The sequence below is a fragment of the Silene latifolia genome, chromosome Y, assembly GCF_048544455.1.
Source record: "Silene latifolia isolate original U9 population chromosome Y, ASM4854445v1, whole genome shotgun sequence".
NCBI classification, from domain to species: domain Eukaryota; kingdom Viridiplantae; phylum Streptophyta; class Magnoliopsida; order Caryophyllales; family Caryophyllaceae; genus Silene; species Silene latifolia.
The window spans coordinates 60,010,513-60,024,331 of NC_133538.1; the positions used below are offsets into that span (position 1 = coordinate 60,010,513).

The following is a 13,819-nucleotide window of genomic DNA, read 5'->3' on the forward strand; positions in this document are numbered from 1 at the left end:
CGATTGAGACAAAGATGTGACACCCTTAAATAACGCGATAATTAACACCTAAAATCTACGGAAAAACTGGTAGGATATGTTTGTAATTGGTCCAACTATATAAAAACCTGTAATTTCAAAAATTTTTCTAAACAAATCACAACATTTCCAACATTCCAAAGAGGCGGGTGCCAAAACCTGCAATGCTAACGAACTAATTTACATGCTATAGCTAACGATAAGAAAATGTAATGATACAAACCCAAAATAGAAAAGGGAGACATATGTCCCTTCAAATTATATACAAAACCAAAAATTAAAAGGTTTACTATAAGAATAGCCAAAACTAGGTCCAAGGTTCCTTATGCTCACTAGCTCGTCTGTGACCCCAACAAAGCATCAACAACCTGTCAATCGCATTTTATACAAACACGAAAGCCACAATTCAGTGGGGAGTAACTTCGAGTCCTCCCAGCCACGAATCGTCATAATTAATGTAACATGTAGTAAAACATGTAAACAATATGATAATTAATCTAATTTCCAAGTATTATAACATATGAATACTAAATTGACCAATTTAAACTATCATGTGAAACATATAACAAATTGTAATCCAAACTCTATCAACCATAGCCGCTTGCATCTCACCTTCTATGATTCATAGAATCATCAAACAAGAAAGGGCAATATATCAAAGACAGGCATAAGTTCTTAGTACCGTCAATAGTCACTCAGAATCCCGAGTCTATACCACGAGGTAGGGAAGGTAATCGAACCGGTATCTTGGCTCGGCGGTTAATATTAATAAAACATGGCCAAGACACAACACAACCCTAGCCTAACATCTGCATGCAGACCTAGACATGCGGATACACACCACCGCACCCAAGACCCACAATTTTTCTAAAACAAAGTGAGTACCCTAAGGAGTCCACCAAAGGGTTGGCTAGTACTTAAGGCGACCGACCACTTACTATCAAAATAAGTAACGAGGTCATGCCCCAACTTGGATATAAATCCACTAGTCGAAACACAAAGGCTATCAAGCGGTGAACATATACTCGTCAAAGACTATAAAGACCTATCTATGATGAAGGCCGAAATACTCACCTAGGACCTAGTCCCTAGTCCCGACTTGAATACTTTAGCCCACACCACACAAGACAAGTAAGACACCCACTTAACCATAAGAGGGCAAAGAGTCCATCTTACTAACATAAATGCTAACATTATATCATGTGAAAGGCTATATAAATGTCTATTCAGCAAACAATCCAACAATATCCTCAATAAGTATTCAATACTAATTTCCAATTCTAACAATATTAACCATGTTAAAGGCTTCAGGGAATCTAGGGTCGTTTCTACAATATAAGAAGCTACTTAAATCAACTAATTACACATGTGAAATAAAAATATAATAAATGGCCTAAAACAAGAAAAAGGCCGATTATCTAATTCATTCAAAATTTCATCCAACCGAATTTTTACCCGCAACCCCACCTTCTGCGACAGTGCACGGGTTAAATTGCGGTGACCAATCACTCAATTGACTGACATCGAATCAGTCAAAGGGATTAAGGCTCAGTTTTCGGCACAATCATCAAAACATTGCAATTATTGCTATAAAATTCATTTTGAGCCTAATCCTTACAATTTCATTTTATAATCTACCCTAGCATGTGCAACTACCAATATAAACATAATTTTTAACTACTAATATGATTCCTTTCCTAAGTTTAACCATATGTTTCTTATTCTAGTTATATCATAAATGAACCTAAAATGACGAAAAATGCATGGAAAACCGCGAAACAAGCAACGGGCTGACACGGGCCAGCCGGGCCACCCGTGGCCTCGCCATGGGCCTCGCCTCGCCCACCCTTACTCCTCTTTTTTTTCCATTTTTGTTCATTATAACATCGTCTGAACACTAATTAATCGTTCCCAATACAACTATGTTAACTTAAACTAACAAAAGATATAAATTAAGCATGCATGCATCAAATTTTAACATGTGAAAATTACTACTCAAACAAAAATCACCAAACATACAAAAATAACAAAGATTGTGACGATTATTCGTCGAGTAACTCAAAATATGTTACCTTAAGCTTGAAAATGAGCAATTAGCACCTTAAAACCCAAACCCTAACATGCACTAGCCGCTACCTCGACAATATACGAGTCCCCAAACTCGTCCTCCAAATCTTCACCTAAATAAACAATAAAAACACAAAAATAAGTATATAAAACCGAAATTACCCAAAATTCGTCTTAAAACAACTTCAAGAAAACTGAAATTAAAACATACTAGGTTGTAGATCTCGACGAGGGGATTCCGGAAATATAAATTATGCGAAAATCCGTCAAGAAATGCGAAAGTTATGATGATTTTTGACTTGAAATTGTTGAAAATGGTGTAAAGCTAAGGAAATGTGTTTGGTAAGAACAAAAATCAGAAAAAGGAAGGAAGGGGGTAGGGGTGCCGCGGGTAGGGAAGAGGAAAGGAGGAAAGGGAGCGGGTTTTTAGTCGGGATTTTACGAGTCGGGTTTGACTCGTTTTGATAATAATTAAATCCGCTTGTCAAACGTAAATTCCGACAAGACCAAAGTTCTTAAACACAAGATTACAAGAAAATTGAGTATTCATACGACCCATTTCCAAATTCGTTTACCCAATGTTCAAAAGAATTGTCATTTTCCCCCCGATAAGCCCTTATTTCGAAATAAAAGATTTTTACACGGTTTAAACTATTTTTAAACATTTCGAAACTATCAAAATAAATACTTTTCTTCAAAATATAATAAAATTATATTTCTTTGAATTATTTTTTTTACCTTAAATACATTAATGTCAAATTTTACTTGATTAATTAATTATTTTCGAAATATATTAACGGTCCGAAATTACGGTGCGTTACAATCACCCCTCCTTTTAAAAAGTTTCGCCCTCGAAACTCAGAAGGAGAAATCATAGTATACAACGTCTTAATAATATAGTTATAAGAAAATACAGGTATCTTTTCAATGAAACGGTGATATTCTCGTTGATCAGACAAGAACATCCACATTCATATCAAGACATAAAAGAATATTTCTACACCAATAAATGAGAAAACCCATTATTGGGACGTCACCAACAACGAGATTTAACATTCACTAATGTTAAAACCATTGCAAATCATAAAAGCATTTTCAAACTTTTAGTTTAAAGTTCTATAGTAAGAATAATATCTTTACTAATTATGATTAAACATGGCTTAGTAACTCGGAAAAAGAGTAAGAAAAGGAATACCTTACGAGAATAATTCAGGATATTTAGCTAACATAGAAGCTTCAGTTTCCCAAGTCTCTTCTTCGACATTTCCACAACGCCAAAGAACACGGACTAAAGGTACAACTTTGCTCCTAAGTTGTTTGTTGGCTTTTTCAAGAATCCGAATTGGCCTTTCTTCAACCACCAAGTTAGGCTCCAATTCAAGAATCTCTTCTTGAATGATATGGCTAGGGTCACTAATGTACTTCCTCAATTGAGAAACATGGAAGACATTGTGAACTTTGCTCAGATTTGGGGGCAATTCTAAACGATAAGCAGCAGGACCAATCTTTTCAATCACCAGGAAAGGTCCAATATATTTAGGGCTCAGCTTCCCTTTAACACCAAACCGTTTCACCCCTTTCATAGGTGACACTTTAAGGAATACTTGATCATCAACCTCAAAGGAAAGTGGTCGACGACGGACATCAGCATATGATTTTTGACGGTCTGGCGGTCTTCATCCGCTCCCGAATGATCTTAACTTGTTCAATGGACTCGGTCACCAAATCAGGTCCTAACATTGGAACATTTTGGGTTTGATCCCAACAGACTGGAGTACGACATTTTCTACCATACAGAGCTTCATATGGTGCCATTTTAATGGAGGCTTGATAGCTGTTGTTGTAAGAAAACTCAACTAGAGGTAAACATTTCTCCCAAGAAGTTTGGAAATCTAAGGCACAGGCACGAAGAAGATCCTCTAAAGTTTGAATTGTTCTCTCAGTTTAACCATCAGTGGCGGCGTGAAAAGCAGTGCTCATTAATAGTTTACTACCCAAGGCCTCCTGTAATGCAGTCCAGAACCGAGAACAAAATCGAGGGTCTCGATCTGAAACTATATCTTTAGGAACCCCATGATAGCGCACTACTTCATTCACATAGGCACCAGCTAGAACTTCTAAACTCCAGGTCTCTTTGATAGGAATAAACCGAGCACACTTAGTCAATCGGTCCACAACCACCCAAATAGCATTCTTCCCAGTGGAAGTCCTGGGTAAAGCCATCACAAAATCCATGGATATAGACTCCCATTTCCAAAGAGGAACATCCAAGGGTTGAAGCAAACCCCCGGGCTTTTGATGCTCTATCTTTACTTTCTGACAGGTGAGGCATTTACGGACATACTCCATAACTTCAATCTTCATCCTAGGCCACCAGAATTGCAATCTCAAATCTTTGTACATTTTGGTACCTCCTGGATGAATGGAGTAAGGAGAGAGGTGTGCTTCATCAAGAATTCTTTTTCTCAAATCGGCTGCACTCAGAACATAGATTCTATCATGATAACGAAGATACCCATCATCATCAATCTTACAATCCTTAGCTTGCCCAAGTTGAATTTTAGCTCGAATAGATATGAAAGTAGGATCATTAGGAAGGCAAGTACGGATCTCACGGTGGAAGTCAGGTTCAGCTGACATGGCATCAAGATGATGAGAGCCCCTTTTTACAAGGCTTATTCCTAGTTTTTGAAGTTCTAAAGCAAGTTTAGGAGGTAATTCCCGAAAAGAATTCAAATAATGACAGGATTTTCTGCTAAGAGCATCAGCCACCACATTAGCTTTTCCTTCATGATAAATTAGATCGGCATCATAGTCATCCACCAATTCTAACCATCTTCTTTGTCTCATGTTCAGCTCTTTTTGGGTAAAGAGATATTTCAGGCTCTTGTGGTCGGTGTAGATGTTGCAATGGACTCCAATAAGGTAGTGTCTCCAAATCTTCAAAGCATGCACCACCGCAGCTAATTCAAGATCATGAGTCGGGTAGTTAACTTCATGAACTCTAAGCTGTCGAGAGGCATAAGCAATGACTTTCCCTTTTTGCATCAAGACACAACCTATACCATGCTTAGAAGCATCGCAGAGAAACATCAAAGTCCACTCCTTCTTTCGGTAAGGTCAACACCGGAGCGGTAGTCAACCTCTTTTTCAATTCCTGGAAGGCATTTTCACACTCCTCAGACCACACAAACTTAGACTCTTTCTTCAACAGCTGAGTCATCGGCCTAGCAATCTTTGAAAAATCCTTCACAAATCGTCGATAGTAACCCGCCAAGCCAAGGAGACTACGGATTTCAGAAACATTGGTCGGACTTTTCCAATCAACAACGGCTTCAATTTTGGCAGGATCTACCATAACACCCTCTTTTGAAATGACGTGCCCAAGGAAGGTCACTTTAGGTAACCAGAATTCACATTTAGAGAATTTAGCATACCATTTTTCATGGCGCAAAATCTCCAAAATAGCACGAAGGTGTTGGACATGTTCTTCTTCAAATTTAGAATAGATCAAGATGTCATCAATGAACACTACAACGCATTTGTCAAGGTGTTCCCTGAAAGTACGGTTCATCTGATCCATGAATACAGCTGGAGCATTGGTCAAACCGAATGGCATCACCGTAAACTCGAAATGACCATATCTCGTACTGAAGGCGGTTTTAAGAATGTCAGCTTCTCGGACTGGAATTTGATGATAGCCCGAACGAAGATCAATTTTAGAAAAAGTAGAAGCACCACGGAGTTGGTAAAAAAGATCATCAATTCTAGGAAGAGGATATTTATTCTTGATAGTAACCCGGTTAAGTTCACGATAATCTATGCATAATCGCATAGACCCATCCTTCTTTCTTACAAAGAGAACAGGAGCACCCCAAGGTGAAGAGCTAGGTCGGATAAAACCTTTGGCAATCAAATCATCCAAATTGAGTCTTGACTCTTTCATTTCAGACGGTGCTAGCCTATAAGGAGCTTTAGCAATAGGGCCGGTACCAGGAATAAGATCAATAGCAAATTCAACTTCCCTTTCAGGAGGAATTCCCGATAGCTCATCAGGAAAAACATCGGGAAATTCACATACTACAGGAATGTTCTCTTTAGGAGGCAGAGAGGAAGAATCAGAAGAAGTCACCATACACAAGAAGGCTTGATGACCCTTTTTCATTGCATTAATAAACTTCATAGCAGAAATTAACTTAGTACCGGTTTGTCTTTTAACCATTTGATAAGACACACGGTGACCTGAAGGGCTTGTAAGAATTATTTTCTGGTCTCGACATTCAAATCGAGCATGATAAGTATGTAACCAATCCATGCCCAAAATGACATCAAATTCTTCAAGTGGAAATTGGAAAAGATTTGCTTGAAATATAGATCCCATAATAGAAATAGGGACTTCCGGATAGATTTTAGAACAGGAAAAGACATCCCCAGAGGGTAAGGATATAGATGTGCTTTCTTCTTGTGATGATTCAAGTGATAATTTAGCGGAGAGTTTCATTGAAATAAAAGATAAAGAGGCACTCGTATCAAATAGTACCAAACAAGGAACATCAAAAATAGAAAATGTACCAGTAATGATATCAGGATGTGCCTCAGCTTCTGCTCGGCTCATGACAAAGATACGGCCCTTCGGCCTCACTGGCCTCACTAGAGCGGCAGGAGTAGTAGGAGCTGTCACCTTCCTCTCCGGGCAAACATTGGCCTTGTGGCCCGGTTTGTTACAAGAAAAACATATGATAGGATCAACAAAGCATTTACCAGGGTGTACTGGTTTCTTGCAGTTATAGCACACTCGGTCTTTAGTACCTTTATTATCATTAAAAGCTGAAGATTGACCACCCCGGTTAGCTTGCACATTAGAAACAAATCTCCTCTTGTTTGAGTCAGAGGGAGAAGAGATGAACCTAGGTGAAGGAGTAAAGGGCCTAGAAGATGGATATAAAGGCCTCTTGCCAAGATTAGAACTAGTTGCACGAGCTTCAATTTCAATCTCTTTCAATGAATTTTCAGCCCATAAAGCATCATTATAAATTGAAACAAAGCTAGTGGAATCCCGACGGACCATGCTTTTGATCTTAGGGGAGAGCTTTTCAAGATAAAAGAAGGCTTTTTCATTGTCATCCTTCACCAATCTAGTGGCATAATGAGCCAACTCATTGAATTTATCAGTGAAGGTCTGAACAGGAAGGCTTCCTTGCTTCAACTCCATGAATCCCTTCAACTTCTGCTGTTTCAGTTCTTGCGGATAGAAACGGGCCTTCACTAACTCCTTGAAACGTACCCAGTCAAATCCCGGTTCAGCTGAAACGGTAGGCCCAGTCATGGACCACCACCGATCTGCTTCTCGAACTAGGAAGTGAGAGGCTAGCTTCACTTTATGTTCCTCCTTAATATCATACAACGTGAAACTTTTCTCCAACTCCCGAAACCACCTTGTAAGAGCAGCTGGATCAATCTCTCCACCATAAGTGGGAGTGTTGATTCGGGTTTATTGATTAGCCACCCAAGTATAGGTGCCTGGAGTACCCTCAGCAGGCGGAGGAGGAGGAGCTTGTTGATTCTGTTGATTTTGTTGATTTTGGAGAATTTGAGTAAGAACTAATAAGATAGCATCATCAATGTCTCTTCTTGGCGGAGCCATCTTAAAAAGAGAAAATTTAATTAGTATACCTATCAATTAGCAATCACAAACAGACTACCACATAAAATCCTAAATCTACCCATCCTACCCATCTATCAAGTTTATTATTTAAAGGTCAAGTGATTTTAAGTGGGGTGCACAAACGTGCGTCGGGAGCAATAGGCTCTGATACCAACTGTGACACCCTTAAATAACGCGATAATTAACACCTAAAATCTACGGAAAAACTGGTAGGATATGTTTGTAATTGGTCCAACTATATAAAAACCTGTAATTTCAAAAAATTTTCTAAACCAATCACAACATTTCCAACATTCCCAAGAGGCGGGTGCCAAAACCTGCAATGCTAACGAACTAATTTACATGCTATAGCTAACGATAAGAAAATGTAATGATACAAACCCAAAATAGAAAAGGGAGACATATGTCCCTTCAAATTATATACAAAACCAAAAGTTAAAAGGTTTACTATAAGAATAGCCAAAACTAGGTCAAAGGTTCCTTATGCTCACTAGCTCGTCTGTGACCCCAACAAAGCATCAACAACCTGTCAATCGCATTTTATACAAACATGAAAGCCACAATTCAGTGGGGAGTAACTTCGAGTCCTCCCAGCCACGAATCGTCATAATTAATGTAACATGTAGTAAAACATGTAAACAATATGATAATTAATCTAATTTCCAAGTATTATAACATATGAATACTAAATTGATCAATTTAAACTATCATGTGAAACATATAACAAATTGTAATCCAAACTCTATCAACCATAGCCGGTTTTGCATCTCACCTTCTATGATTCATAGAATCATCAAACAAGAAAGGGCAATATATCAAAGACAGGCATAAGTTCTTAGTACCGTCAATAGTCACTCTGTAACTCGAGTCTATACCACGAGGTAGGGAAGGTAATCGAACCGGTATCTTGGCTCAGCGGTTAATATTAATAAAACATGGCCAAGACACAACACAACCCTAGCCTAACATCTGCGCAGACCTAGACATGCGGATACACACCACCGCACCCAAGACCCACAATTTTTCTAAAACAAAGTGAGTACCCTAAGGAGTCCACCAAAGGGTTGGCTAGTACTTAAGCTGACCACTTACTATCAAAATAAGTAACGAGGTCATGCCCCAACTTGGATATAAATCCACTAGTCAGGAACACAAAGGCTATCAAGCAGTGAACATATACTCGTCAAAGACTATAAAGACCTATCTATGATGAAGGCCGAAATACTCACCTAGGACCTAGTCCCAGCTAGTCCCAGCTTGAATACTTTAGCCCACACCACACAAGACAAGTAAGACACCCACTTAACCATAAGAGGGCAAAGAGTCCATCTTACTAACATAAATGCTAACATTCTATCATGTGAAAGGCTATATAAATGTCTATTCGGCAAACAATCCAACAATATCCTTAATAAGTATTCAATACTAATTTCCAATTCTAACAATATTAACCATGTTAAAGGCTTCAGGGAATCTAGGGCCGTTTCTACAATATAAGAAGCTACTTAAATCAACTAATTACACATGTGAAATAAAAATATAATAAATGGCCTAAAACAAGAAAAAGGCCAATTATCTAATTCATTCAAAATTTCATCCAACCGAATTTTTACCCGCAACCCCAGCCCTGCGACAGGTACGAGTTAAATTGCGGCTGACCAATCACTCAATTGACTGACATCGAATCAGTCAAAGGGATTAAGGCTCAGTTTTCGGCACAATCATCAAAACATTGCAATTATTGCTATAAAATTCATTTTGAGCCTAATCCTTACAATTTCATTTTATAATCTACCCTAGCATGTGCAACTACCAATATAAACATAATTTTTAACTACTAATATGATTCCTTTCCTAAGTTTAACCATATGTTTCTTATTCTAGTTATATCATAAATGAACCTAAAATGACGAAAAATGCATGGAAAACCGCAAACAAGCAACGGTGACACACGGGCCGGCCGTGGGCTCGCCATGGGCCTGCCGCCGCCGCCGCCACCCTTACTCCTCTTTTTTTTCCATTTTTGTTCATTATAACATCGTCTGAACACTAATTAATCGTTTCCAATACAACTATGTTAACTTAAACTAACAAAAGACATAAATTAACCATGCATGCATCAAATTTTAACATGTGAAAATTACTACTCAAACAAAAATCACCAAACATACAAAAATAACAAAGATTGTGACGATTATTCGTCGAGTAACTCGAAATATGTTACCTTAAGCTAGAAAATGAGCAATTAGCACCTTAAAACCCAAACCCTAACAAGCACTAGCCGCTATCCTCGACAATATACGAGTCCCCAAACTCGTCCTCCAAATCTTCACCTAAATAAACAATAAAAACACAAAAATAAGTATATAAAACCGAAATTACCCAAAATTCGTCTTAAAACAACTTCAAGAAAACTGAAATTAAAACATACTAGGTTGTAGATCTCGACGAGGGGATTCCGGAAATATAAATTATGCGAAAATCCGTCAAGAAATGCGAAAGTTATGATGATTTTTGACTTGAAATTGTTGAAAATGGTGTAAAGCTAAGGAAATGTGTTTGGTAAGAACAAAAATCAGAAAAAGGAAGGAAGGGGGTAGGGGTGCCGCGGGTAGGGAAGAGGAAAGGAGGAAAGGGAGCGGGTTTTTAGTCGGGATTTTACGAGTCGGGTTTGACTCGTTTTGATAATAATTAAATCCGCTTGTCAAACGTAAATTCCGACAAGACCAAAGTTCTTAAACACAAGATTACAAGAAAATTGAGTATTCATACGACCCATTTCCAAATTCGTTTACCCAATGTTCAAAAGAATTGTCATTTTCCCCCCGATAAGCTCTTATTTCGAAATAAAAGATTTTTACACGGTTTAAACTATTTTTAAACATTTCGAAACTATCAAAATAAATACTTTTCTTCAAAATATAATAAAATTATATTTCTTTGAATTATTTTTTTACTTTAAATACATTAATGTCAAATTTTACTTGATTAATTAATTATTTTCGAAATATATTAACGGTCCGAAATTACGGGGCGTTACAAAGATGAGGGAGGTAAGAATCATGTGGACACTGGTTTGAATGAGGAAGGTAAGGACAATAATGTTACTAACTTGAACAACGATGATGCAAACCAAGATGAGGACGACAATGATGCCGAGATTCGTTTGAATAATGTGGTATCTAAAATTGGTTTAGGAGTAACGAGTGTAATTGAGGAGGAAGTACATTGTTGTTAGACCAAGTGTGATCTTTTTTGTAGTCTGATACTGTTGGTTACAAAGTGTGATATTCTATCTTAATGGATGTGATATTTTTTATCGATATTACAAACAACCTTTTTGGCTTTGAGTTTGTACTTGGTGAAGTTTGATATTCTATTAAACTAATTGTGATATTTTTTTCAGTGTTTGTGATATTGTTTCTTAATATCACAAAAGTGGAGAGTAATTCAAAATTAGTTGGCACAGTGATATGTTTTCGTACACAGTGTGATATTGTTTTTATTTATTTGTGATATTGTTTCTCAGTATCACAAAATGGATAGGTATAAAAAATATTTCAAAAAGTGGTATGGTATCAAATGACTAATAAAATATGTAAGTCAAGAACCGTAATTAAAAGTGCATTGCTTTTAGGGGAAAAAAACAGAATTGGAAGTGTGGAATTCTTTAGGTTTGATATTGTTTAATATAGAGTGTGATATTCTATGTTGATGGGTATTAAGTTTAATCAATATTAGTAAAGCTGAAATATATAAATAATCTTCAGGATTTGATATTGTTCTTGGTAAAGTGTGATATTCTTTTCAACATTGTGTGATATTTATACACTGGTTGTGATATTGTTTCACAACATCACAAAAGGAGAGGCATTTAAAGTACTTGTGAAACAGTGATATTTTTTTGTATAAGGTGTGATATTGTTTCTAATAACGTGTGATATTGTTTCTTAGTACCACAAAAGTAAAATACAAGCAGAAATCTGACTGAGGTTTCTTGATATTGATAAGCAACAATAAAAAAAAGACTACAACAATGAGACAACTTAATATAAAATCTAAAAAGGATGACTAAAATAAGACGATTTGCTAATTTTATGATGTAGTGCTGACTCATTGAGCATGCACACGAACACTTAAGAACACTCTGCAAGCGACGCGATATGCAAAAATAAAAACCAAGAAGAAAAAAGTTATTCTCAAGGATCGAAGCGTCTCAAGCCTTGAGACTAGCTGTAGTTTATTTAACCATTAGAGTAGTACGCCAACTAATCATATATATATATATATATATATATATATATATATATATATATATATATAGTGTCAAGTTCTCCTAAGTACCTTACATCTATTGAGTCCTTAAGTCCTTCTAAGGGCCTTAGGATGAATGGGATGGAGGGAGGAGATTGCATCTCAATGGAGGGCTAGAAATGAATCCATCTAATATCCCTTCCTAATCATTCCTAAACTCCTGCTAATTCTAATCCCATCTCTTTACCCACTCCCTCATCCCTCACTAATCATTTAGTTTCACACTTTCATTTCCTCCCATTCTCTCTTAATAACAAAACCAAAACAAAACAAAAAACCCAAACAAAAAAAAAAAACCCCTCACTCACCCAAAACCCAACGACGCACGGCCACCACCACCTCAGCCCGACGACCCACGACCACCACCAACAACAACCCTCCTGACCAACCACCACCACGACTGCAACAGCCGACGGCCGACCACATCCACCACCACACTTCCCTTCTCTTTTTTCTTGTTTTTCTTATTTTTTCTTGTTTTTCTTCTTTCTTCTCTTCTTTTTATTGTTGTTGACAAGCCACCATCTTTTTCATGTTTTTCTTCTTTCTCCAAACTCACTGTGTTTTGTGTTTTTTTGTGTTTTTTTGGTTTTTTTTTCTTTTTTTATCATTCCGTTTTTTGAGATCTGATTTTTAAGATCTTGTTTCATATTTTTTTTTTAAAAGTTTTTTGGTTGTTTTGTTTCATTTTTTTTAAACGTTTTTTGGTTGTTTCAATACTTGTGGGTTTTTTTCATAGTTTCGGTTTTTTTAGATCTCGGTTTTTCAATTTTAAAATTACATATTTTCGTTTTTATTTATTTATTTCAGATTCGTTTTTTTTTTCTGCTTCGTTTTTTTTTTTTAATATTTCAGTTTCGTTTTTTAATTTATTGTTGTTGATAATTTTTTTATCGTCTTTCTTTTATATAATTTCAGATTTGTTTATTGTTGTTGACGATTTTGTTGGCAATTTTAAATTTATTGGTAATTTATTTTGTTGGAGGAGGATGGTGTAATTTATTTTTAATTTTGTTGGTAATTTTTAGATCCCATTTATTTTGTTTCTTGGTGATTGTTGGTTGTTGGAGGAGGATGGTGAGGATGTTGTTTTTTTTTTTTTTAGTTTTGGTATTTAAAATCTCGTCTTATTATTATATTGTCTTGTTTTATATTTTACAAATCTCGCCTATTAATATTAGTTAAAATGACACTTTTTTTGTTAAAATTACACTTTTTCAGTTAAAATGACACTTTTTTTTTTGTTAAAATTACACTTTTTCTTGTTAAAATTACACTTTTTTCTGTTAAAATTCCTGATAAAATTACACTTTTTTCTAATAAAATTACACTTTTTCCTGTTAAAATTACACTTTTTTCTATTACAATTACACTTTTTTTTTGTTACAATTACACTTTTTCGGTTAAAATTTCACTCAATTCTATTACAATTACACTTTTTCCTGTTAAAATTACACTTTTTTTTGTTACAATTACACTTTTTCTGTCACAATTACACTTTTTTTTCTTACAATTACACTTTTTTTTGTTACAATTACACTTTTTATGTTAAAATTACACTCAATTCTGTTACAATTACACTTTTTCCTGTTAAAATTACACTTTTTCTTGTTGGAATTACACTTTTTCTTGTTACAATTACACTTTTTCTGTCACAATTACACTTTTTCTTCTTACAATTACACTTTTTTTGTTACAATTACACTTTTTATGTTAAAATTACACTTTTTTCGGTTAAAATTACACTTTTTCCTG

At 36.0% G+C, this 13,819-nt stretch overlaps 1 long non-coding RNA gene across 2 annotated transcripts; it reads right to left on the reverse strand.

The window, feature by feature from the left end:
- Window positions 1–218: 218 nt before the first annotated feature.
- Window positions 219–10,300, reverse strand: LOC141633549 (uncharacterized). 2 transcript variants are annotated; one of them, XR_012538351.1, is made up of 3 exons: window positions 10,182–10,300; window positions 9,975–10,083; window positions 219–386 (listed from the first exon to the last, which is right to left on the reverse strand). It is a non-coding gene; the product is annotated as an uncharacterized LOC141633549 (long non-coding RNA). The 2 variants fall into 2 exon arrangements; XR_012538350.1 differs by lacking the exon at window positions 219–386 and adding an exon at window positions 7,997–8,276.
- Window positions 10,301–13,819: the final 3,519 nt, after the last annotated feature.